This window comes from Capra hircus, chromosome 1 (genome assembly GCF_001704415.2).
Source record: "Capra hircus breed San Clemente chromosome 1, ASM170441v1, whole genome shotgun sequence".
In the NCBI taxonomy this organism is placed as follows: domain Eukaryota; kingdom Metazoa; phylum Chordata; class Mammalia; order Artiodactyla; family Bovidae; genus Capra; species Capra hircus.
The window spans coordinates 154,367,514-154,391,832 of NC_030808.1; the positions used below are offsets into that span (position 1 = coordinate 154,367,514).

Here is a 24,319-nt window from a genome sequence, read left to right on the forward strand (position 1 = left end):
TTGTTGAATCTGCTGATCATCTCCACTGAAAACACTGTACAGAAATGCAACTGATTTTTGACTATTGATTTTGTATCCTGCAACTTAAGTGAGTGAGTGAGTGAGTGAGACTCTTTGTGACCCCATGGACTGTATAGCCTATCAGGCTCCTCCGTCCATGGGATTTTCCAGGCAAGAGTGCTGGAGTGGATTGCCATTTCCTTCTCCAGGGGATCTTCCCAACCCAGGAGTCGAACCCAGGTCTCCCGCATTGCAGGCAGACGCTTTACCATCTGAGTGAATTTATTAATTCTAACAGGTTTTTTTCTGGTGGTGTTTTCAACATATATATCATACCTCTGCAAATAAAAAGTTCTATTCCTTTCTGATCTGAATACTTTTTATTTCTTATTCTTGATTTCTCTGGCTAGCACTTCCAGTATTATGTCAACAAAATTGGTGAGGTTGTTTCTTTTAATATGAGGAACACCATCTTTTCCTCATGGTTATTCATTATAAAAACTGTGATATACAGCCCAAGTAAAGAATACTCAGCTCCTTGGGGATGGGGGTAGTGGGGTGGGCAGGGGAGCTTGGGCATTCTCGTCCACCTAATCTCAGGAAAAAGGCTTTCCGCTTTTCACTATTAAGTACGATGTTAGCTATGGTATTCCGTATGTGGTCTTTACTGCGTCTAGTAAGTTGCCACTATGCCCTGTTTCTTGAGAGCCTATACCATGAATGGATGCTGCATTCTGTCAAATGCTCCTTCTGCATCTACTGAGATGATCATATGATTTTCACCCTTCATTTTATCAATGCAGTGTATCACACTGATTTCAGGATGCTGAACCACACTTACATCCCTGCAAAGAGAGAAAAATCCCACTTGATCAGGTTGTACAATCTCAATGTATTATTGAATTTGGTTGAATACAGTTTGTTGAGCATTTCTGCATCTGCCTTCATCAGAGCTATTGGCTTGTAACTTTCTCGTAGTGTCCATGCCTGGTTTCAGTCTCAGGGTAATGCTTTCCTGATGAAACAGAAATGTGCCCTCCTCTTATGTTTTCTGCGAGAGTTTGAGATGGTTTGACGTTAATTCTACTTTGAGCATTTGGCAGAATTAATCAGTGAAGCCATCTGTGCCAGAACGTGGCTAGCACTTTCCTGATTCAATCTATCAGATTATTCAGATTCTCTCTTTAATATGATAGGTTGCATATTTCTAGAAACTTAACCACTTCTAATTCGTCCAGTTTGTTGGTGAATAATTATTCATAGTAGCTTCTTATAACTTCTGTATTTCAGTGCTGTTGGTTTTCCCCCCCTTGGTATATCCAGCTTAAGTTGTCTCTATTTCATCAAAAAAAAAAAAAAACAAAACTGTTTCACTGATATTTTGTTAATTTAATTTCTATTTCATTTATTTGTGCTCTTTGTTTTTCCCATTATTCAACTAATTTTGTGCTTAGTTTGTCCTTGACATGTAATCTGAGTTATTTATTTGGGCTTTCTTTTCTCTTTCTTCTCTGTGTGTAGTTTTTTTTTTTCTTCCATTGAATGAAATTAATTCTACAGTGTTTTACAAATTCTGTTCTTCAAATTCTATAGCTCCACAGTTTCCGAAACCCCCACACTCCTAACTCCACTGCTTCTACAATAGTCCTCGCCCCACCGCTCCGTTGCCTTTCCCCACTTCCCTCTCCAAGCCGGTAACACTGGTCTGTTCTCTACGAGACTGCTTCTTTGTTGCTTCACTCGCTGATTTGCTGTGGTTTTAGATTCCACATATAAGTGATCTTCCGCAGGGTTAGTTCTTCTCTGACTTGCTTCACTTGGAACAATGCCCTCCAAGTCCACCTCTGCTGCTCCAGACGGAATCTTTCATCATCTGCCAATGGATGACTAGCATTCCAGTGTGTGTGTGTGTACACAAAATATCTTCTTTCTCCAATCATCTGTTCACAGACACTTCGGTTACTTCCACATACTGGCAATTATAAATAATGTTGCCATGAACATTGGGGTGCATGTATCTTTTTTATAGTGTTTTTGCTTTCTCCAAATGTATACCCAGGAGTGGGACTGCTGAACCAAGTGCTAGTTCTTTTTTATTTTTTGAGAAACTTCCAAACTGTTTTTCACAATGCTTGCACATATGTCCATTCTAATCAACAGGGTACAAGTGTTTTCTTTCCTTCCACATCCTCGCCAACATTTGTTATTTGTGCTCTTTTTCATGACAGCCATTCTATCATGGAATTTCATCATGGTGGTATCACCACTGAGGTACTATCTCAAACAAATGCAAATGCTTTGACTTCTATTTCCCTGATTATTAGTGATGCTGAGCATCTTTTATGCCTACTGGTCATCTGCATTTCCTCTTTAGAAAAATATATTCAGTTCATCTGCCCATTTTTTAATCATTTTTTTGGTATGCTGAGTTAATTGAACTATTTCCACATGTTGGATATTAACCCCTTATTGGTCACATCATTTGCAAATATCTCTTTGCATCCAGTAGGCTGTATTTCTCTTCTACTGATGGCTTCCTTTCCTGTACAAAAACTTTTAAATTTAATTAGGTCCTATTTGTGTATTGTTGTTTTCCTTTCTTTGCTTTCAAATGAATCCAAAAACTACTGCTGTGGTTTATTTCAGAGAGTGTTCTGATTCTAGGAGCTTTATAATATCCGGTCTTACATTTAGGACTTTAGTCCATTTTTAGTTTATTTTTCTTTGTTGTGTTGGAGAATATTGTAATTTCATTCTTTGACATGTATCTGCCCAGTGTTCCCACCACTACTTATTGAAGAGATTGTCTTTTCTCCATTGTGTATTTCTGCCTCCCTTGTCACAGATCAACTGACCATAGCATGTGGTTTATTTCTGGGCTCTCAAGTATGTTCCACTGACATATGTATCTTTCTAAAATTATCATAGCTTTGTAGTATAGTCTGAAATCAGGACATGTGATTCCTCCAGCTCTTTTCTTCTATCTCAAATTCGTGTTATCTATTTGAGGTCTTTGGTGTTTTCATGCCAAATTTTAAATTATTTATTCTAGTTCTCTGGAAAACACCATTGATATCTCGATAGGAACTGCACTGAATATGGAGACTGCCTTAGTAATGGTCAGTCAGTTCAGTCGCTCAGTCGTGTCCGACTCTTTGCGACCCCATGAATCGCAGCACGCCAGGCCTCCCTGTCCATCACCAACTCCCGGAGTTCACTCAGACTCATGTCCATCGAGTCGGTGATGCCATCCAGCCATCTCATCCTCTGTCATCCCCTTCTCCTCCTGCCCCCAATCCCTCCCAGCATCAGAGTCTTTTCCAGTGAGTCAACTCTTCCCATGAGGTGGCCAAAGTACTGGAGTTTCAGCTTTAGCATCTTTCCTTCCAAAGAAATCCCAGGGCTGATCTCCTTCAGAATGGACTGGTTGGATCTCCTTGCAGTCCAGGGAACTCTCAAGAGTCTTCTCCAACACCACAGTTCAAAAGCATCAATTCTTTGGCGCTCAGGTTTCTTCACAGTCCAGCTCTCACATCCATACATGACCACAGGAAAAACCATAGCCTGGACTAGATAGACCTTCGTTAGCAAAGTAATGTCTCTGCTTTTGAATATGCTATCAAGGTTGGTCATAACTTTCCTTCCAAGGAGTAAGCGTCTTTTAATTTCATGGCTGCAGTCACCATCTGCAGTGATTTTGGAGTCCCCCAAAATAAAGTCTGACACTGTTTCCATTGTTTTCCCATCTATTTCCCATGAAGTGATGAAACCAGATGCCATAATCTTAGTTTTCCGAATGTTGAGCTTTAAGCCAACTTTTTCACTCTCCTCTTTCACTTTCATCAAGAGGCCTTTTTTTTAGTTCCTCTTCACTTTCTGCCATAAGGGTGGTGTCATCTGCATATCTGAGGTTATTGATATTTCTCCTGGCAATCTTGATTCCAGCTGTGTTTCTTCCTGTCCAGCGTTTCTCATGATGTACTCTGCATAGAAGTTAAATAAGCAGGGTGACAATATACAGCCTTGATGTACTCCTTTTCCTATTTGGAACCAGTCTGTTGTTCCATGTCCAGTTCTAACTGTTGCTTCCTGACTGGCATACAGGTTTCTCAAGAGGCAGGTCAGGTGGTCTGGTATTCCCATCTCTTGAAGAATTTTCCAAAATTTATTGTGATCCACACAGTCAAACGCTTTGGCATAGCCAATAAAGCAGAAATAGATGTTCTTCTGGAACTCTCTTGCTTTTTCCATGGTCCAGCAGATGTTGGCAATTTGATCTCTGGTTCCTCTGCCTTTTCTAAAACTGGTTTGAACATCTGGAAGTTCATGGTTCACGTATTGCTGAAGCCCGGCTTGGAGAATTTTGAGCATTACTTTACTAGAGTGTGAGATGAGCGCAATTGTGTGGTAGTTTGAGCATTCTTTGGCACTGCCTTTCTTTGGGATTGGAATGCAAACTGACCTTTTCCAGTCCTGTGGCCACTGCTGAGTTTTCCAAATTTGCTGGCAGTTAGTAATGGTAGTAACAGTCAATTTAACAACATTAATTCTTCTAATTCAAAAATATATTTTTCCATTTGTTTGTGCTGTCGATTTCTTTCATTGGTATCTTACAGTTTTCTGAGTACAAGTTTTTTATCTCCTTACTGAGGTTTGTTTCTAAGTATTGTACTCTTTTTGATGAGATGGTAAATGGAACTGTTTCTTCAATTTCTCTCTCTGATAATTTATTGCTGGTGTATAGAAATGCAAGAGATTTCTGTATATCAATTTTGTATCTGCAAATTTACTGAATCCACTGATGAGCTCCAGCAGTTTCCTGGTGGCATCTTTAGGATTTCCCATGTATAGCATCATGTCACCTGGAGACAGTTTAGGATTTCCCATGTCTAGCATCATGTCACCTGGAGACAGTGACAGTCTTGCTTCTTCCTTTCTAATATGGATTTGTTTTATTTCTTTTTCTTCTCTGATTGCTGAGGCTATGATTTCCAAAACTGAGCTGAATAAAACTGAAGATAGTGGACAGCCCTGAGATTTCCTTTCTTAATATAGGTGCTTATTGCTATAAAGTTTCCTCTTAGAACTGTTTAAGCTTTGAATACATTGGATTGAGCATAATTTTTTTTTCTTCTTTTTACTTTTCTGCATATACTAAAGTTTCTAAAAAATATATTACATTTTAAATTTTTACCTGTTTGTGATTTGTGAAAAGTATAAAAATGTTCAATAAAATCAGAAGGAACACGAGAATAGACCACTTTGGGGGAAAAAAATCTGTTATTCTCAGCTGATATAAAGGACTTTGGAAGTTTAAATATTGTAAAGCAGGAATGATGAGAGCATCAGCATGCTCAATTCACAGACAGAAAGCAAAGAACAGAGCTGTTAAAGATTCACCTTACTGTGAAGGAATGATTCTATTAAAGAGTTTCTTCCATTTATATTTTGAAACATGACCACTGGTATCTGTGTTCTTACTGCAAAAGAACCAATTAGTGCTCCAATATTTTTCAGCAGTTACACAGTTGCACAGTTCTTTCCCCAAGTCATCTGAAGACCTGAATCAAAAGAAATGAGAAGCACAGAGAAGACAACAGAAAAGCAGCTGGACTGAAAGAGAAAACAATGCCTCATTCCATTTATTTTCCCTACAGATCAGTCATAAAGTGATCTACAGTAGGACTTTTGAAATTGCAAAAGTGATTCATCATTGATTAGGGAAATAAATATAATTATGGGTATCAGTATATATTAAATGAAGTTTACAAAAAATGTAATAAAATAGAACACAGTATACATTCAAGGTAGCCAAGGCAGAATTGTTTCAACTTTTGTTAGCTTCATTTCTGCATTTATGCCTGAGGAAAATGTCTGATAAACACACTATGGGTTCTCACTATGGGTTGTGGTTAAAAAAAAAATGTAAATACTATCTATTTGATATACCTCAACTTTAAGTTTAATCATTCTAAGTTTGCAACTCCATCAACAAACTTAATGAACATCAGAATGTAGGTAAGTAGGTAGGAAAGTAGGAAAGAAAGAAAGAAAAAAGGTGAAGAAAAAGGAAAAGAGATAAAAATACAAAATGTAAAGTATTCAGTAAGAAAAGGGCTGAAAGTATTCTGGTGGGAAAATATTTTTAAAGCCCAGTGAAAGTTTAATTAAGAAAGAAGGAAAACAATGAAGAAAAAGAAAAGACCGGAAGTTGGTAGGTCAATAGATACATGGAAAGAAACTGTCAAGGAACTCTGTGTTACAGGGTAACATTATTCCCTGAATGAGTCTGCAATCTGAACTCAGTATGAGTGTACAGACACATACATACACGTATACACATACACGGAGAAGCTCCAGTATTCTTGCCTGGAGAATTCAATGGACGGGGAGCCTGGTGGGCTACGGTCCATGGGATCACAAAGTGTCAGAAACGAGTGAGCACAGAGTACACACACACACACACACACACACACACACACACACACCAGCACACATTTCTGTGCACAAGTCTATAAGACAGATCATGATAACTACCATAGGGTATCATTATGAAATCAATGTTTATCATCCCCAAAACTAAATCTTAATCCCCAGCGTAATGGCCTAGGAGTGAGGCCTTTGTGAGGTGATTAGGTCCTGAGGGTGGAGCCCTCATAAGTGGGATTAGTGCCCTTATAAACAGAGACCGTAGAGAACTCTTTATTCTTCCACCATGTGAAGGCACAGCAGGAAGACGGCCATCTGTGAACCAGCATGTGGATCCTCATTAGACACCAAATCTGCCAGCATCTTGATCTTAGACATCCCAGTCTCCAAAGCGGTGAAAAATAAATTTCTGTGATTTGTAAGTAACACAATCTATGGGGTTTTTGTTATAGAAGCCAGAACAGACTAAGACAGATGTTCATAGCACTGAATTTAAAGCGTGCATTTTGAAATGAGCATACACTTACCTTTAAGGACACTTCATTGGCGCACAAGCCTAGCTGACACTGGCGAATGCACGCTCCTGTCACCGCCCACAGACGAGGTCAGGCTCCGCACCACGGAAGGCTCCAGCCAGAGTCCTGGCTGGCCAACAGGGAGTGAACAGTCAAGAAACAGACCAGCTGAGCTCTGCCTCAGCTGAGCTTCAGGGTAAACAGCAAATACCTAGAAGAATGAATAAACAAAACAGCTTCAAATATGCCTCTCCCTAAGCAAAGGAGCCCTACATCAAAGCCATCAATGCAAAAAGCTGAAAAAATTTATGCCATAGTTTTGGCTCTTAGGAGACAAATGTTAGCTTACACATTAATCACCCTTTCCATCATCTAAAATAGAAGAAACTCACTTTATAATACTCACAGCATTATAATACCAAAAACAAAAACAAAAAAACAAAACCTAAAACACCTCAACATAAAAATACATCACCTATTACTTTGTTTCACTCAATGACATGAATTAAAAGTGTTCAAATAAGAAATACACTACTCTAATACATAATAAAATAATAAGTATTAAAATTACATAAAATAAAAAATAGAAATCTGACATTTTAAAACAAATGTGAAAAAACTCCACTGAAAATTAATTCCAAACTACTAGTAAAATGTAAAATTAGAATACATTTGTATCAGTGTGGCAAGTAAGTATTATTTGTGAATTAAAAATTAACTTCCATAGCCTTTTTGCCTATAGAAAAACATTTATCACCTTTAGTAATATACTTTAATACACTTCCACAAACCCTATCTGACAGAGATACATCTCTACATAAAATTTTCAAGAATAACAACAGAATTTCTTAAATATCTATCTAAAGTGAAGAACCTCTAAAGGATAATAAATTACCAAACAGTATCTTTCCTAGATTTCATTCTGTATCAGCTCATAGCTTATTGGTGACTCAGCATACGCACAAAAAGACAACAATACTTAGGCAATATAAAGTAAAATATAAATCAAAAACATGGAATTGAAAAGCATTATGATAACAGGTATATAGGAAACTTCTGGGATCGAAAGAAATTAATTACTTAAAACACATTTTAACATCATATGCTACTGAAAACAAATAACAAAGTATGATTTCTAAAGACTACAAATGAATGTAGCATTGACCTCTACACAGATTTACAGAAACTGTTTATGCTCCTGTAACTGAATATAACTCATGTTTTGTTTTCTTGTTAGATAAAGAATGATTTATTACATCCTGATGGAGCATTTCCTTATTTTAACTTTCAATCTTATCTGAAAAGTTACAAACAATATGTTTCTAAGTTATGTAATCTATGAATGGAAAACACCCAGATAACAGCGGCAGCGCCTTGGACAGCACTCTAGTCACATGGTTTTCTGTATGGTTGAACTAAAAATTGCCACACCACTGAAACAAAGCATGTCTCCATTTCTCATCTTTCCCTGGTAAAAATACAGGCCATTTTTATATTACAGATGTCTCTTCAGAGTAAAGACATTTGAGGATCTATCAATTATTCCAACATGTGTATTTGATTAATGTATGTTTAGGTAACAGTATAGATTGTCATACTACTGTGTCAACACTACTTAGAGAATGATGGCTATTTCTTCAGAAAGTACGACTGTAAACAAAGAAAAAGTAACATTACAATCAGTGTCCTCCAAAGTTGTGATTTTTTTTATTCCTAAATACTTATTTTACACTACAGTCAATTTTACATTTCCTATACTGCTTGGGACTATGATTCACTTTCTTGTTTAGCCAGGACATATTCATTAAAAGATTTCACTGACATACTATCAAAGAAGCCAAGAAGGAAAGACTACAGGGAAGATCAGGAAGCACGGATGGTGAGCTTACAGGAAGGGTGTATATTATGCCTAGACTCGTTCAGCAAGCCACATGCAACTGAAAGGATATACCAGTTTTCCTTCCAGTTATTCCCTACGGAATTGCATAAACATTGAGAAATCTAGAAATAGACATACACATGCACATATAAAAATTATTGTCAGTGTGTAAGTTACTGCTGCCCTGGGACTGCAATAATTTATGTAACATCTGTTTTCATATTTTTCTAATTTTTTTCCTAATTAACATGCATATTTAACGCATAAATGCTCAGACCACCTCTTTTTCTGCTGACTGTGCCTCTTTATTTTTGAAGTTGTGCACTCCTAGGGAGAATTCAGGATAGATGGAAACCAAAATCTTATTGAAAGCACTAATTTCACAATGTAAACAACAGTACTAAACCAATTTTCAAAAAAAGACTACAGCCTTAAGAGTTTTCACAAGAACATTTCAATCTGCTAACAATAGTCCTACAGTAAATTAAGGTCAAAATACCAAAAAGTAACACAAAAGCACTATTCCAATAATATATTAATCTTCTTCATTCTTTTTTCTAGCTTTTATAAGGGACTCCCCCCAAAAAAACTTTTATAACTTCTATAGTTTCTTGTCTTGGTAAATTTTGGTAGCATTTTCAAAGTTTTATGCCTTAGGCAAATAATATAAATAAATACATCCCATTTATTTATCCCATAAATAAAAACATTCCTTCCATTGCAAGGGCAGAGCCTACATCTTAAAGCTGTCAGCAGAGACTTCAGCAGTGGGTCTCAAACTTCAGTGTCTATAGAAATCTAAGAAGCTTCTTAAAATGGACATCCCGAAGCAGACCATCCCAAAGATACCAATACAGGAGCGAGGAGATGACTTCAAGCTTTCTCGAAGGTTTCAACCAGTAACAACTACGCTCCATTTTTCAGACGCACAATCTTTAAATTATTTGTTGAATATATGTAACACTTCATCTAGTCCAATTAAAGTGTACTAAACTTAATATAAAGATTTCAAATGTGTTTCTGAACTACTAGTATCAAGGTTCCTTTTCAACAGAAAGAGGAGTAATTAAACAAATGCAGTTTTAACTATACATAAAATGTCTCTACCAAATTTGATTTTCCTTAACACAAATTTTAGTCTTAAACTAAATCATTTAGGAATTTCCATGTCAAAAGACATAGCAATGTTTAAGGGAGATGAACGGTTCATAAGGAAAACACTGTTGCAGAAGTCAACTGACTAAATAAAATATATTGTTGATAAGTAAAAAAAAAGTTAAAACTATGTCAAAGTGTCTAATACAATAACAGTTATCAAAAAAATAAAATAAGTAAAGAGTTTACATCTAACTCTCAGGGATACAAATGGATGCTGAACACACACTGGCAGCAAAGCAGCATCAAGACAGAAAACACCAACTGTGCTTCCAGAAGCTTCAGACCGCCTGGAGAAATCAAAGCCCGCCCGTCTTCCTTCTCCATGCCCCTCCACTGCCACTACGCAACTGTGCTCTCCATTTACTGTCCCAGCAACCCCAATAACCTGATGGGCTGGAAGGGCCGCCTAAGTAGCATTCCTGAAAGACTCTACAAAATTCTAACACTCCAAACTTCCACCCAAGATTAATGGGAATATAATTCTTTTAATTTTGAAGTTTGAAGACAGATGTTATTCTTTCAAGGTTTATGTGTGAAGTTAAATATGAGCAGTTTAAAGTTTATTACATACTGTCTCCTTGTATTCATCTGAACCAAAGAAAACATCCACTCAGGCTTAACTACATGACTTACATCTTGAAGTTGTTTGAAAACATACTTTAGTGACAATAATATCAGTATTCTACCATTATACTGATATTCATACGGAGCATCTCATTTAATGCCACCTTACCTACAGCCATGAAATTAGAAGACAAATGCTTCTTGGCAAGAATGCTGTAAGAAACCTAGGCAGTGTACTAAAAAGCAAAGATATCACTTTGCCAACAAAGGTACATAAAGTCAAGGATATGGTCTTTCTAGCAGTCATGCACAGATGTGAGAGCTGGACAATAAAGAAGGCAGAGTGCCAAAGAACTGATGCCTTCGAACCGTGGTGCTGGAGAAGACTCTTGAGAGCCCCACGGAAAGCAGGGATATCAAACCAGTCAATCTTAAAGGAAATCAACCCTGAATACCCTTTGGAAAGACTGATGCTGAAGCTGAAGCTCCAATACTTTGGCCACCTGATACCAACAGCTGACTCGCTGGAAAAGGCCCTGATGCTGAGAAAGACTGGGGACAGGAGCAGAGGGTGTCAGAGAATGAGATGGTTGGATGGTGTCACTGAGTCAACAGACATGAACTTGGGCAAACTGCAGGAGATGGTGAGGGACAGGGAGCCTGGTGGAGTCCATGGCGTAGCGAAGAGTTGAACACAACTCGGCAACTGAACGACAACAAAACCCCCACCCTACCTGACACCAAAACAAACAAACAAAAACAGTTAATAAGGACTTAAGGGAACTAACTTGTCCAAGACCTGATCACTAAGAAATCCGAACCAAGAGGCCATATGGTCTTAACCACAGTTTCCTGCCACTCCAATTCAAATCAATTATAAGTGTACTACACCTGATCACTACTTACTGTGTTTATAACTTCCCTTAGTTTTACAAATCTTTATATAGTCAATGATCCTTAAAGCACTGACATAATCTAAATCCGTTTCTTTGATCTTTAAGGTAAATGAAATACTTCCAGGTTGTCCTAATTATAAAATGCATATTCATTTCCAAAATCCCTCTTCATCTTGGAACTCTTCTAACAGTGCATGATGCTTCTGCTTTGCTGTTGTTCAGTTGCTAAGTCATGTCTGACTCTTGCAATCCCCTGGACTGTGTATTTTCTCTCAAATAGTCAGGCTCATTTTTCACAAATAGTTGGTACCAAGTTAGACCCCACACAAACTTAAGCTCCAGGCAAAACAGACACCAATGTGTGTATACTTGAAGAAGAGAAAACTTCTTATGATTTGAGTATTATACCTTCTTATTTTTCTCTTGATGGCAACATAACCTCTCTTCTCTGTATCCTGATCCATTTAGGGTCAAGCTTGGATATCAAGTTCAAATTAGCTTACAAATAAGAAACAGATCAGTCTCAATCACCCTAAATAAACCAAAAGAAGTTGAGTCATTTCTGAGAGTTGCTTTCTGAGAGGTCCGTTTCCATATTGAGAGACCAGTCTAAATCCCCAAGATGAGTTAGAAAATTCCCAGAACTGTGGTTACCATAAAAAAGAGGCAGATTCAACCTGACTCAAAAAGATGAAAACTTCACTTAAGCATATGTTAGTTTTTGTGCATTTCTTACGGCAAACAGGAGGCATGGGACTTTTCGAAGTAGACATCCTTCACAGCACAATAAGGATACAAACGTAGTTTAAGTATTTCCTTCTTTTAAGTATGTTCCTGTAACTAAGATGAAAATAAATAAGATTTCTGAAGAAAGTATTTTAGATTAAACAGAGTCCAACTTTAAGCATCATCCATAGTTTTAGTCTGTATTCTAAATTCTCAGTTCCAGACTTATTAAATTATTCCACATCTCATTAACTACTCTTTATGTTATTCCATTTGTTTCAGAGTTCCTTTTTTAATCTATTGCCTTTTTGTAACATCACCTGCCTGACACCTTTTAGCCAATAAAAACTCTAATTTATTTTGTTCAAACTGCAGAGAGAAAAACTCAAATCATAGTTGATTGCACTGGAGGAAAACCTATGAAAAGAAGTCACTGTCCCAAGTTATTCCAGAATTCTGAGGAAGCTTTTGTTTTCAGAAAACAGAAGTGCACAAAACTAATTAAAACCAGAAGAGAACAGATAAGTTAGCTCTACAAAGGAGTCGATTATTTGACACGTGTATTTTTTCTTCACTGTGGCTTAAGACTACTTTACTACCAAACCACTGTCCCTTTATTGGCCTCCCCGCCTGTAAGCGCCTTCTCAAAAAGAAATAAAAGAAACCTACACTGGACAACGTTGCTACTGATTAGCAGCGTAGAAAAATACCCCAATCAATGACTGGGTAGCGAGTATTTCAGGGCTTCCCAGGTGGCACAGTGGAAAAGAACCTGCCTGTCAACAAAGGAGACACGGGTTCCATGCCTGAGTCAGGAAGACCACCTGGAGCAGAAATGGCAACCCACTCCAGCATTCTTGCTGGGAATATTTTATGGACAGGGGCCTGGCGTGCTACAGTCTTTATGGTCACACAGAGCTGGACATGACTGAGCGACTGGGCACAGCACAGCCCAGTGAGTGAGTGAGAAAGAGAATTCCAGCAGCAGGATAGACTGCTCACAACCGAGCTAGCACAGCAGCTGCACAGATGGAGGAGGCGAGACAGACACGAGAAAGACGGTGGCGCCCAGACACAGAGATGAGAAGAGAGAGCAGCTCAGCAAACGCCCGCGGCTCCCAGGCCAGCGGGTGGGCAGAGTGCTTGCGCCATAAAAGGAATTTTTAAACATTTTAAGGTGAGAGGAGAACGAGATAAGAGAAAAGGCTGATGAAGAGTAAAAGCACGCACTGCCGCATACTCACGACCTCATATGCACGCCTACCTCAGAGCCCTGCCGTCCTGAAAACGGGGTGCTGGGGACCACACAAGTAACAAATGAGTGGCCTCAATTTTAATTCTGCTCACTTTTGTAATGTTAAGCAAACCAACTTCACTGACTAAAATGAAATTTAGAAAACAGATCACGCCACTAATTCCTCATGTATTTGAGGTTTCATTTCATTTTAGAAAGGCTCCTCAGTCCTGGACACACCAGTTCAAGCCTAGAAATATCCCCAATTGGTACTCTCTTTAAAACTGTTGCCAAGTTGTGATCTCTATAATTCACATATCTCACTCTGAGCTACTTGTTGATATAAATTATCCAGCTGAATTTTAAATTTTGTATTAGGTTACTTGTTTAGTAAGTTTGAAACTAATAGTTCAGCAAAACAGATACAGAAAGATCACACATATATCAATGTGATAGGCATTAATTTAAGATTAAACTTTCTAAACTACTACTTTCTAAATAGTTTTCAACATGTCATCCCTGATAGACCACGCATACATATGCACTGGGGAAACAAACAGATATCTTTAATGGCATTCCTTCTCAAACATCCCCAAATTAGTGTTCAGGTTGGCCAAAAACACATCCTAAGCCTTATTAGTATAAATGTACAACAAATACAGAAAACTCTCAGAATAAGCCTTCAAAAAGAAAATTACTATTTCAAGAATAAATGATAATAAAACTTATAGAAAATTCAGATCTATGGCCTATTTCTCCCCACATCCAAAGCTGACATAACCACTTGCAAAGAGTTCCAAAGAAATTATCCAAACACTTGTTCAAAGCAATTCCAGAATTTCCTTATGAAGAACTCGTCACTCTTGCTAAAAGGATAGACTTGTTTTGGATACCTGAGTTCCTCAGTCAGAACATGTTTAAAATGAGGGAGTAAGTTTTAGATTTAAGCCACTTTTTCTAGCTGTTAAAAGAACACTGCTGACTAGAAAACAGCTCACAAGGTAACAAGATTCAATTATGTACATATTATGTTATTAATATGTATAAATTAGTTTTAGGAAACAGTTTAATTCTCAAGTATGAGAATTAAAAAAAATAAATACTAAGTTCAAAAAATACTGTGGTGTATTTTTTTTTTTAACTAAGAATTCTCTATTTTGACCCTAGCAGCTTAGTCTGTCAGAGAAGGCAATGGCACCCCACTCCAGTACTCTTGCGTGGAAAATCCCATGGATGGAGGAGTCTGGTAGGCTGCGGTCCGTGGGGTCGCTAAGAGTCGACACGACTGAGTGACTTCCCTTTCACTTTTCTCTTTCATGCATTGGAGAAGGAAATGGCAACCCACTCCAGTGTTCTTGCTTGGAGAATCCCAGGGATGGGGGAGCCTGGTGGGCTGCCATCTCTGGGGTCGCACAGAGTCGGACACGCCTGAAGTGACTTAGCAGCAGCAGCAGCTTCGTCTGTCTTGAGTTCTACTGAACCAAGATTTGATGCCTAGAAACCATGTAACATAACTTTTTTAATTTGCTAAGCTATGATACTCTGAGTTCAGCTTAGGCTTCCAGCTGTCCAAAACATCCATCTGTAGATTGATTCAGTTCTCTTCAGCACTAAGTTTACTTCTTTTACAAAAACTTCTCACCAAAGCAAGAACTATTTGCAAAGCAGCTGAGCTGTATTTTCTAATGGACTGGACTTCCAGGCCTTCACACTTAATAATGCCAGTGTGTCTGTATGAATGAGTGACTCACAAACTTGATTTTTTTTAATCTTTAATTTATTTATTTGGCTGTGCCAGGTCTTTGTTACGGCACTTGGGACTTTAGTTGCAGCCCGTGGGATCTCGTTTCCTGACCAGGGTTTGGACCCAGGTCCCCGTATTGGAACCACAGAGTCCCAGACACTGGATCATCAGGGAAGTCCCTTGATGTTCTTTTTAAACAATCAAGCTCTTAAACTATAACAAACATTAGTTACATAATATCATATACCTCTACAAAACCATACAATCCAAACATACATGAGCAAACTTTAAGGAGAATTTACCTAAGAAAATCCCAGAATTTTCAGGACTTTAAGTCTTAGCAGAAATGAATTATATGTACTAAAAATGTTTAGTTTAACCTGGCATTTTTAGCAACTAGAATTCTGCTGTTGAGAATTTACTGAACTTACAGCTCATTTTGATCATGCCAGGTTGCTTGGACACAGAAAACAGGAGCAAATATTTTTAAAAAGAAAAATGATAGTCTTTCAGGAACCAGAAAATGTGATCAGATAGGAGAACAAAGTTCACCATACGTGGAGGCTCATTTTATCAGCCTGGGTGATTAAAGATCAGATGAGTGTGCATCATTTTGGGGAAGCGTAACAGTAAACAGTAACACGTACATAATAACAGGCGCGACTGCGGCAGACAAGTCTTGCGAGGTTTCTGTGATTCATGCAAACAATGGGGGCAGGGGGCTTTGTTAACATCCAATAATGCAAGACGGGAATTATGTTTATACCACATATGATAATAGATGTTTTCATGATATTGAATAGACTTCTTCACACAAAGATGGAGATCATTCACCAAATTATTGTGACTACTGTATTATATCCTGAAAAGTAATGATAAATCATACAAGCCTGCTCTGTAATTCCTGGCCCATTTATCTTGCTAGTCTCCCTCTTCTAAACTGTGATCCACTAGAGCACAAGAAAAATGGATTTCTTATTTCATCACCACCCTACAGTCCATCTCCCTGCCCTTTCCTTCACAAAGTCAATCGTAGGTTTATTAGTAGGATTTAATTTTCACCAAGTATCTTTATTTTTGTACTCAAATCTTTGGTTACCTATGATAAATGAAATATGAGACTATTATAGTAAGTATAACATCAGAGAAAGGACTGACACAGCATTTTGGTAAGGAAAATCAGGATGAGTAACTATTAATTTATATGGAAATTTTTATTTCATAATTTTGAATATACAAATGACATTAAAATAATTAGCATAAGAAATGTTTGATTTACTGTAATTCAAGATGACAATCATATTCCTTCAGAAAAGTTAAATATAGCACTTTACAATACTAAAGCTTTGTAACAGTACAGCTCACACATTTTAAAAATCTTTTTGTTTAAATCACACATACACTTTTGACAAATGGGTAATTATTACACTGACAAAAACAACAATAATGACAACAAATAACCCCAAAGTACTAAATCATATCACGGCCCCAAAGAAGGATCCCAATACACACCAATGGCTTCCGATAAAACAGGAAATTCCAACTCTGGCTAAACTGCACAAAATAATAAGAAAGAGGAGAAAACTGAGAAGAAATGGCTTAATCAAATTCCCCTTCAACAGTTAATTTAATTTTACTGAGGAAAATGATTAACCATGCAAAAGCTACTATAGTTATTAGATTAACATCAAGTATTTTCCAGAATATCTTTTGGAAAGTAATATACAGCTAATACTCCACAGAAGTGATCAAAAATCTCAGGTAACTATTGATTTTAAAAGTAATCATTTTTAAAAATCATCATTATTTGCAAGACAGTTAATAGAGTATTATTAGGTTGAGGTTATTATAACCCATTAATACAAACTGCAAATTAACATCTCCTGTTCACTATGTAAAAACTCTGTGCTGCTGCTGCTGCTGCTAAGTCGCTTCAGTCGTGTCCGATTCTGTGCGACCCCATAGACGGCAGCCCACCAGGCTGCCCCGTCCCTGGGATTCTCCAAGCAAGAACACTGGAGTGGGTTGCCATTTCCTTCTCCAATGCATGAAAGGAAAAGTGAAAGTGAAGTCGCTCTGTTGTGTCTGACCCTCAGCAACGCCATGAACTGTAGCCTACCAGGCTCCTCTGTCCATGGGATTTTCCAGGCAAGAGTACTGGAGTGGGTGCCATTGCCTTCTCCCAAAAATGCCATAAACAGTAGTAAATAAAAATGGAATACAAACAGTCCATTTTAAAGTTTTACATAATGACTTATGGGGCTTTCAGCCTCCCTCCAACATGACCTACACTATTACTTGAACATCCATATAAATTAGAAACTGAATTATCAATTTTCTGTACTCATTCTAGTTAATAGATATTTGACACCTACATATATCAGAGATTGTGAAGGAAAAAAAATCAAATTTGAGCTTGAAGGGAAAAGAAGTAGAGTACATGTGCAAATTCAGAGCTGACCCTCTTACTCTCCAAATCCGTCTCAGTCTTACTGATTTCTGAAGAGCTGTCATCAATCCACAACCTTCAGAATTCAAAACAAGACCTATGTAATCAAGGAGCAAAGTGACTACTCATTTCTTGAAGAACAGACTACAAATCTTTTTATGTATGAAATGTTCTGGAGGTTTGCAGTTAGTAAAACATTCCATATCACACAACCCATTAGAAGCAAAACTATAGCATCATTTCAGGAGACTCAGAAAAAAAAATTTGACAATACTCAACGCCATTCATGATTTTTTAAAATCAAAAACAAATTTTAACCAGGAAAGCAAGAAACTACCTTAAAGTGCTGAAGTGAATGAATCGAATCTCTCAGAAACCCACAGCAAACACGCTGCACGGCGGTGACACTGGCACTGTCCTCGCTCCAGCCTGCGAGGCAGCTAGAGCCCGCGGCATCTTTGCTCCTAGAGAGCCCGGAGGCAGAGGGAAGTGGGGTCGAGCTGGGACAGAGCAGGCGCGGGCCTCCGTCACAAGGCAGGGGGCTGAGGCTTGGCTGCTGGCTTCACAGGAGGCGGCGGCCTTGGAGCCTGCAGCGCGGAGCCCCTGCTCCAGGCCGGACCGGCAGCAGCCAGAGCAGCCGGCCCTGCCCTGTCCTCACAAAGGCCTTGTGGATGAGAGCGGACTATCTAAACACTCGCCTCCCTTTTTTCTTTTCATTTTGTTCCGATGTTTTCACAGGTCTCACTTATAACCAACAAAGGTCCATTTAGTCAAAGCTATGGTTTTTCCAGTAGTCATGTATGGATGTGAGAGTTAGACCGCAGAGAAGGCTGAGTGCTCAAGACTTCATGCTTTTGAACTGTGGTGTTGGAGAAGACTCTTGAGAGTCTCTTGTACGGTAAGGAGATCAAACGAGTCAATCCTGAAGGAAATCAATCCTGAATATTCATTAGACGGACTGACACTGAAAATGAAGCTCCAATATTTTGGCTACCTGATGAGAAGAGCCGACTCATCAGAAAAGACCCTGAGGCTGGGAAAGACTGAAGGCGGGAGGAGAAGGGGAGGATAAAGGATGAGATGGCTGGATGGCATCACTGACTCAATGGACATGGGTTTGCGTAAACTCTGGGAGGTGGTGATGGACTGGGAGGCCTGGTGTGCTGCAGTCCATGGCGTCCTACAAAGAGTAGGACATGACTGAGCGACTGAACAACAGCACTTACACCAAAGGGAAATAATCTTCATTAAAATCCATATTTATTAAAAAAAAAAAAAAAAGATACTACTACAGGCTGCCAGGTCCCTGCCACCATGCAGCCTGCAATGGTATTTCTGCACTTATTCCTCACCTTTTGCTTCCCCGGCATTTTGCTTCCTACATCTGATTATCATGTGAAAATCTGGGAGGTTTCACTACTTGCTTCCAGCGGGTTCCTGCCCACTGTTTACAAACACCACAACATTGAAAAGGGCCAGTTCACCATACTTGTCACTTCCTATCACTGATTCTATTTACAATGCATGATGGATTTTGTTAAACTACACTTATTTTGCATTTTACAAAATTTTTCAAAGTATAGCAAAATACTAAACTAGCATTACTCCAGCTTTTCAAAAATTTCTCCTTTTGCTTATGGCACATTTTTCTTCAACATTGTCTTTAGGAAAAGCACAAATCCTTCTTTATATAATCCCTGCCCTTTCCAGGTTAAGGAAGCTGCGCTCTTAAACTGCGAAGATGACGCCCTCTCCCATGTCCTTGTCCTCCCGGGTGAGTCTGCAGCCCTGATAGCTAAGGTCTCCTTCCCGGCATTCTGACTTCTTTGTTTCTATAACTCTTTTCCCCCAACAACCATCCCCTCAGTCTCTGGCCCTTGTCCTGGCGCTGCCGCCTTATGAGCCTGTGCAGGGCTCTCCAAGATGGCTCTCTCTGGTCCTCCAGGCTCCTCTTGAGCTTCGCTCCCCTCCTCCCTGCCTGCTCCCCCAGCTGCTCCCCTGCTTAGCAGTCTCATTCAGACCCCACGCCTCCAGTTACCCGCTTCTGTCTTCATGTCTTCAGTCCTTGCCTGGATCTCAAGAACTAGACCTAACTGGCATGCAGGTAGCCCCCGAGGTCGACACTGCCCACAGGGTGGATGAGACCCCCGTGCTGCTCTGGGCGGCCCCTGTGCCAGCAGATGACAGCGTGCACTGCAGGAGGCGCACCACCTCCACACCCGTGCGATCAGCACTCTTGACAGCCTGAGCACTAGTCCTCTCTAACGTTACTTGTGTGTCTCCACTTTATGCATTCTGCCAAACGTGTATTCTTTACTCCTGAAGTTTCTTCTGGCTGGGATTCCCTTTCCTTTGGCTAGAGAAAACTAGAGAGAATAGACAGATAATCAACACAACCTAAAAATGCAGCAGATAAAGACCATGAGTGAAAAAGAAGGCTCAACGAAGATGCTCATGTCCAGCTTTTACAATGAGAGATATAAAGATACTAGTCACTTAAATAAAACTAGAGGCATTTGAGAGAGGAGTCAGAACTTACATTGTGAAGTGATTTGACATCTCAAAGTGGAAAGAGATACTAAACAGGCAGGCTGATGGGTAGATCTTCATTTCAGAAGACAGGTGTGGATTAGCAATGTTACTCTCAGAATAACTAATAATTTATTTATAACTAATGAAAATTCAGGCCACAGGTTTGCTTTGAAAGCTAATATACATAAAGCTCAAAAAGACAGACTAGAATTATAAAAGCAGCAGCCCAGGACATGCTGTTAGAAATGAAGTAGAAAAGCAGGAGCTAGAAAACTGAACAGGAACAAGCAGCAGAATGTGATCTTACAGATCTTACAGTAGCAGAAAAGCACAGCTAGAAGAAGGCTTGGTCTGCAATGTCGCCTAGAGGAAAAGGAAGACAGAAAGACAAAGATAAGAACAAAGGCATCCTGCGAGATGCAGCAGCACAGAGGTCATGAAGAGGGCCTTAGTTTTGACAAGAGGGAAACCAGAATGGAGCTGTTGGAGGAGGGAGAGCGGAAGGTGAGGAAATGAGGGTGAACAGCTGCCAGGCAGAGAGAACTCCTTCAAAATACTTGGCTATGAAAGGGAAGAGAGGTATTAGAGAGTGATATATAATTCACATAAATACACATGCAAACAAACAGACTGCCTCTCAAGCCATGGGAACAGCGCATTATTTCATGTATTTTTATCTTTTCTCACGTGGATACCTCTCAATGTAACATTCATTCCTACTATGGTCAAAAACAGAGAAGGCAGCTCGCTATGACCACTCTTACTTTTTTCCTGGACATATTAATAATTGAAATCAGAATAGAGAACACCACTAAAAACATAAAAAAATAAGAATTAGAAAAGAAAAAACAAAACCTATTTGCAAACAAAACCTGATGCAGATGAGATGGAAAACCCTAGAAAAATCAATGAAAAAACTCAAAAAAAACACAAAATAATTCAGCAAGGGAGCAAGATATAAGATAAACATGCAAAACCCTCATGCAAAATACTCACATATACAAATAACATCAGATAGGATATCTAATGAATAAGAAAGTCCATTTAAAACAGTAATAAATAATGTTAAATATAGGAATAAATGGAAATGTTCAAAACTTACATGAACAAACACTCTTTAAGACAAAAGTAGGCCTAAATGATAGGGGGGAAAAAAAATCTTGTCCTTGGCTGGCACATCTCAACATCAACATGTTATAAATTTACAAATTTAACTTGAGCTAGAGAATGTTATATTGAAGTTCAAACGGAAAATAAAAATTCAGGACAAGTTAGCACACACTGAAAAGAAACAGGCGGTGGCAACTCTCATCAAAATATACTACAAAGCCTCTGTACTTAAAACAGTGTGGTACAACGGAAGAGACAGACAGCCCAGGGAAACAGAACACAAAGACCCAAAACAGATTTAGCTATGATAAAGCGACACCTCAGAACACTGGCATGAGAGTGGGCTTCCAAACAAGTGGATAGGCGTTTGGGGAAAAGACAAAGGAGACAAAGCGTGGGTCTGCTTCTTACACCATACACAGAAATAAGCTCTAAACAGATCAGAGATTTAAGTGTGAATAACGAAACCAAACAAGCCGAGTATCTCCTTTAACCTGAGAGTTATAAGAGGAAAACTCTTTCTAATGAGAACTAAAATACAAAAACAAAACTTTTACATGACAAAAATACCAGAAGCAAAATTAAAATAGAGATGACAAACCAGAAGCAAACATTTGTAGTATAACTCACTGAATAAATGATTAATATCACTGCAGACAACTTTCTAAAAAAGACCTATAGAAAGTGGGTTTTAAACAGATGAAAAGACATTCAGCTCCACTCGTAATAAAATGAAATGCAAATTAAATGTACACTGAGATATCATTTTTCATCTATCAGATTGAAAACAATCCCAAACTTTCACGGTATACTGTTGGCAAGGCTGTAGGGAAACAGGCACTCCTGACGCTACTGGAAATGCAAAGTGGTAAACACCAGCCCAGCAAAGGAACCATGCAAGGATCTGATTAAACTACAGAAGCATTTACACTTTGAATCAGTAAGCCCACTTCCAGGAATTTCCCTGACGATACACCTGCAACAACGTGAAAATGCACATACACAAGTATATCCATCCTAGCATTATCTGCAATTGCACAATACCAGAAATTACTTTAAAATACACATGTAAGAGACTGGCTGAATAAACCATGGTTCAGTTCAGTTCAGTTACTCAGTCATGTCCAACTTTTTGCAACCCCATGAACCGTAGCATACCAGGCCTCCCTGTCCATCACCAACTCCCAGAGTTTACTCAAACTCATGTCCATCGAGTCGGTGACGCCATCCAACCATCTCATCCTCTGTCGTCCCCTTCTCCTCCTGCCCGCAATCTTTCCCAGCATCAGGGTCTTTTCCAATGAGTCAGCTCTTCGCATCAGGTGGCCAAAGTACTGGAGTTTCAGCTTTAGCATCAGTCCTTCCAATGAACATCCAGAACTGCTCTCCTATAGGATGGACTGACTGGATCCCCTTGCAGTCCAAGGGACTCTCAAGAGTCTTCTCCAACACCACAGTTCAAAAGCATCAATTCTTCTGCACTCAGCTTTCTTTGTAGTCCAACTCTCACATCCATACATGACCCCTGGAGAAACCATAGCCTTGACTAGATGGACCTTTGTTGACAAAGTAATGTCTCTGCTTTTTAACATGCTGTCTAGGTTGGTCATAACTTTCCTTCCAAGGAGCAAGCATCTTTTAATTTCATGGCTGCAGTCACCATCTGCAGTGACTTTGGAGCCCAGGAAAATAAGGTCTGACACTGTTTTCCCATCTTTTTGCCATGAAGTGATCGGACCAGATGCCATGATCTTAGTTTTCTAATGAAAACTAATGAAATGTATGAGAAGTCTCTAAAACTGATATGATTTCCAAGAGATAGATAAATGGAAACAAGCGAATTGCAGAAGAACATATGTAGTATACTACACTTTTGATAACAATGGGGAAATAAAAAATGTAAGAAAAATTACCTGCTTATCTGTATAAAAGGAAGGATGAACTGAAAAAAAAAAAAAAAGTTAGGTTGTTTACCTATAAAGGACCGAGTAAAAGGGGGATATGGAAGGACTTTTTCATACAATCTTATTTCTTTAAAAAGTCAATCATTTTCTACACATTCAAAAAATCAAATCAACAATCATATGACACTAAGAGGAAACTGAGCTGAGTGAACTCGGCCACGGTCACATCTAGGGGATAAGCAAGGAAGAAGTGATCCAAGTGACTGAGAACACGGCACCTGATTACACATACTTAGAACTGAGTGGGGTGAGGAGGAGAACTTCAAACGACCCTGGAACTGGCGAGGCTGCCGGTAAACATGCTCGTTCTAACACCATAATGAACCAATTCTGAGACAATCTTAGGTTACTGAGTTGCATGAAGAAGTTAAGTGTGTTAATACTTCTGGAAGCCAACGTTCTAGCTGTGAAAGAAGGAACGTGTAAATACGGAGAAGTGGAGACAAGAAAGAATGCTGTGGAAGGATCAGAGATACTGCTGTGAACTAAGATTTCTAAAGCGTGTATATGTGTGTTTATCAGTTTGGATGTCTGTACATATTTCTGTATCAATGCCGATGTGTAAATATACACACACCCATACTTTCCATGGGCACTCTCTCCTCTAAAAGGGCCTAAAGCCAAGACCCCACAGGGATGAGCACAGTCCACTAATACTAGTACCCCACTCAAAGCAATCAGAGTTCCTCAGGGAAATGGCCAAGAGCTGCCAGGGCGGAATAGATCAGAGATAAATCTGTGACAACTTGCTTTGCCAGAAAGTAAGAAAGCACTCAAAAATGTGATGGGGGAATGCCATGTACTTCTACTAAACCAAACTTGGACAATTTGAGCATCAAAATAAGTAATGAATTACAAACCACTGAAAAGAACATCCATGAGCTCATACCAATAATAAATGACTGAATGGGTAAGTAAGTGAATCAATCAGAAGGGTTTTCCTTACAGAAGAATGCTGTTACTGACTAGGAGGAGGGCTGAAATTGGAAAGTCAGCAGTTTACAACCACTATAGAGAAAACTACACCAGGCAAGAATCGTCAACAGAAGCTAAATCTAGATGAAAATTTTGATAAGGAGCAGGATATTCACATGATTCTAAAGTGTTTCCCAACTGATT

General features: G+C 38.9%; 1 protein-coding gene across 2 annotated transcripts in view; it reads right to left on the reverse strand.

Annotated features, from left to right (window-relative positions):
* TBC1D5 (TBC1 domain family member 5) overlaps positions 1-24,319 on the reverse strand; it is a 588,062-nt gene that overhangs the window by 430,955 nt on the left and 132,788 nt on the right. For both annotated transcript variants that reach the window (XM_018053168.1, XM_018053179.1), the window contains one exon: positions 6,957-7,155. The gene's annotated coding sequence lies outside the window, so the exon portion shown is untranslated. The remainder of the gene's footprint in view (positions 1-6,956; positions 7,156-24,319) is intronic.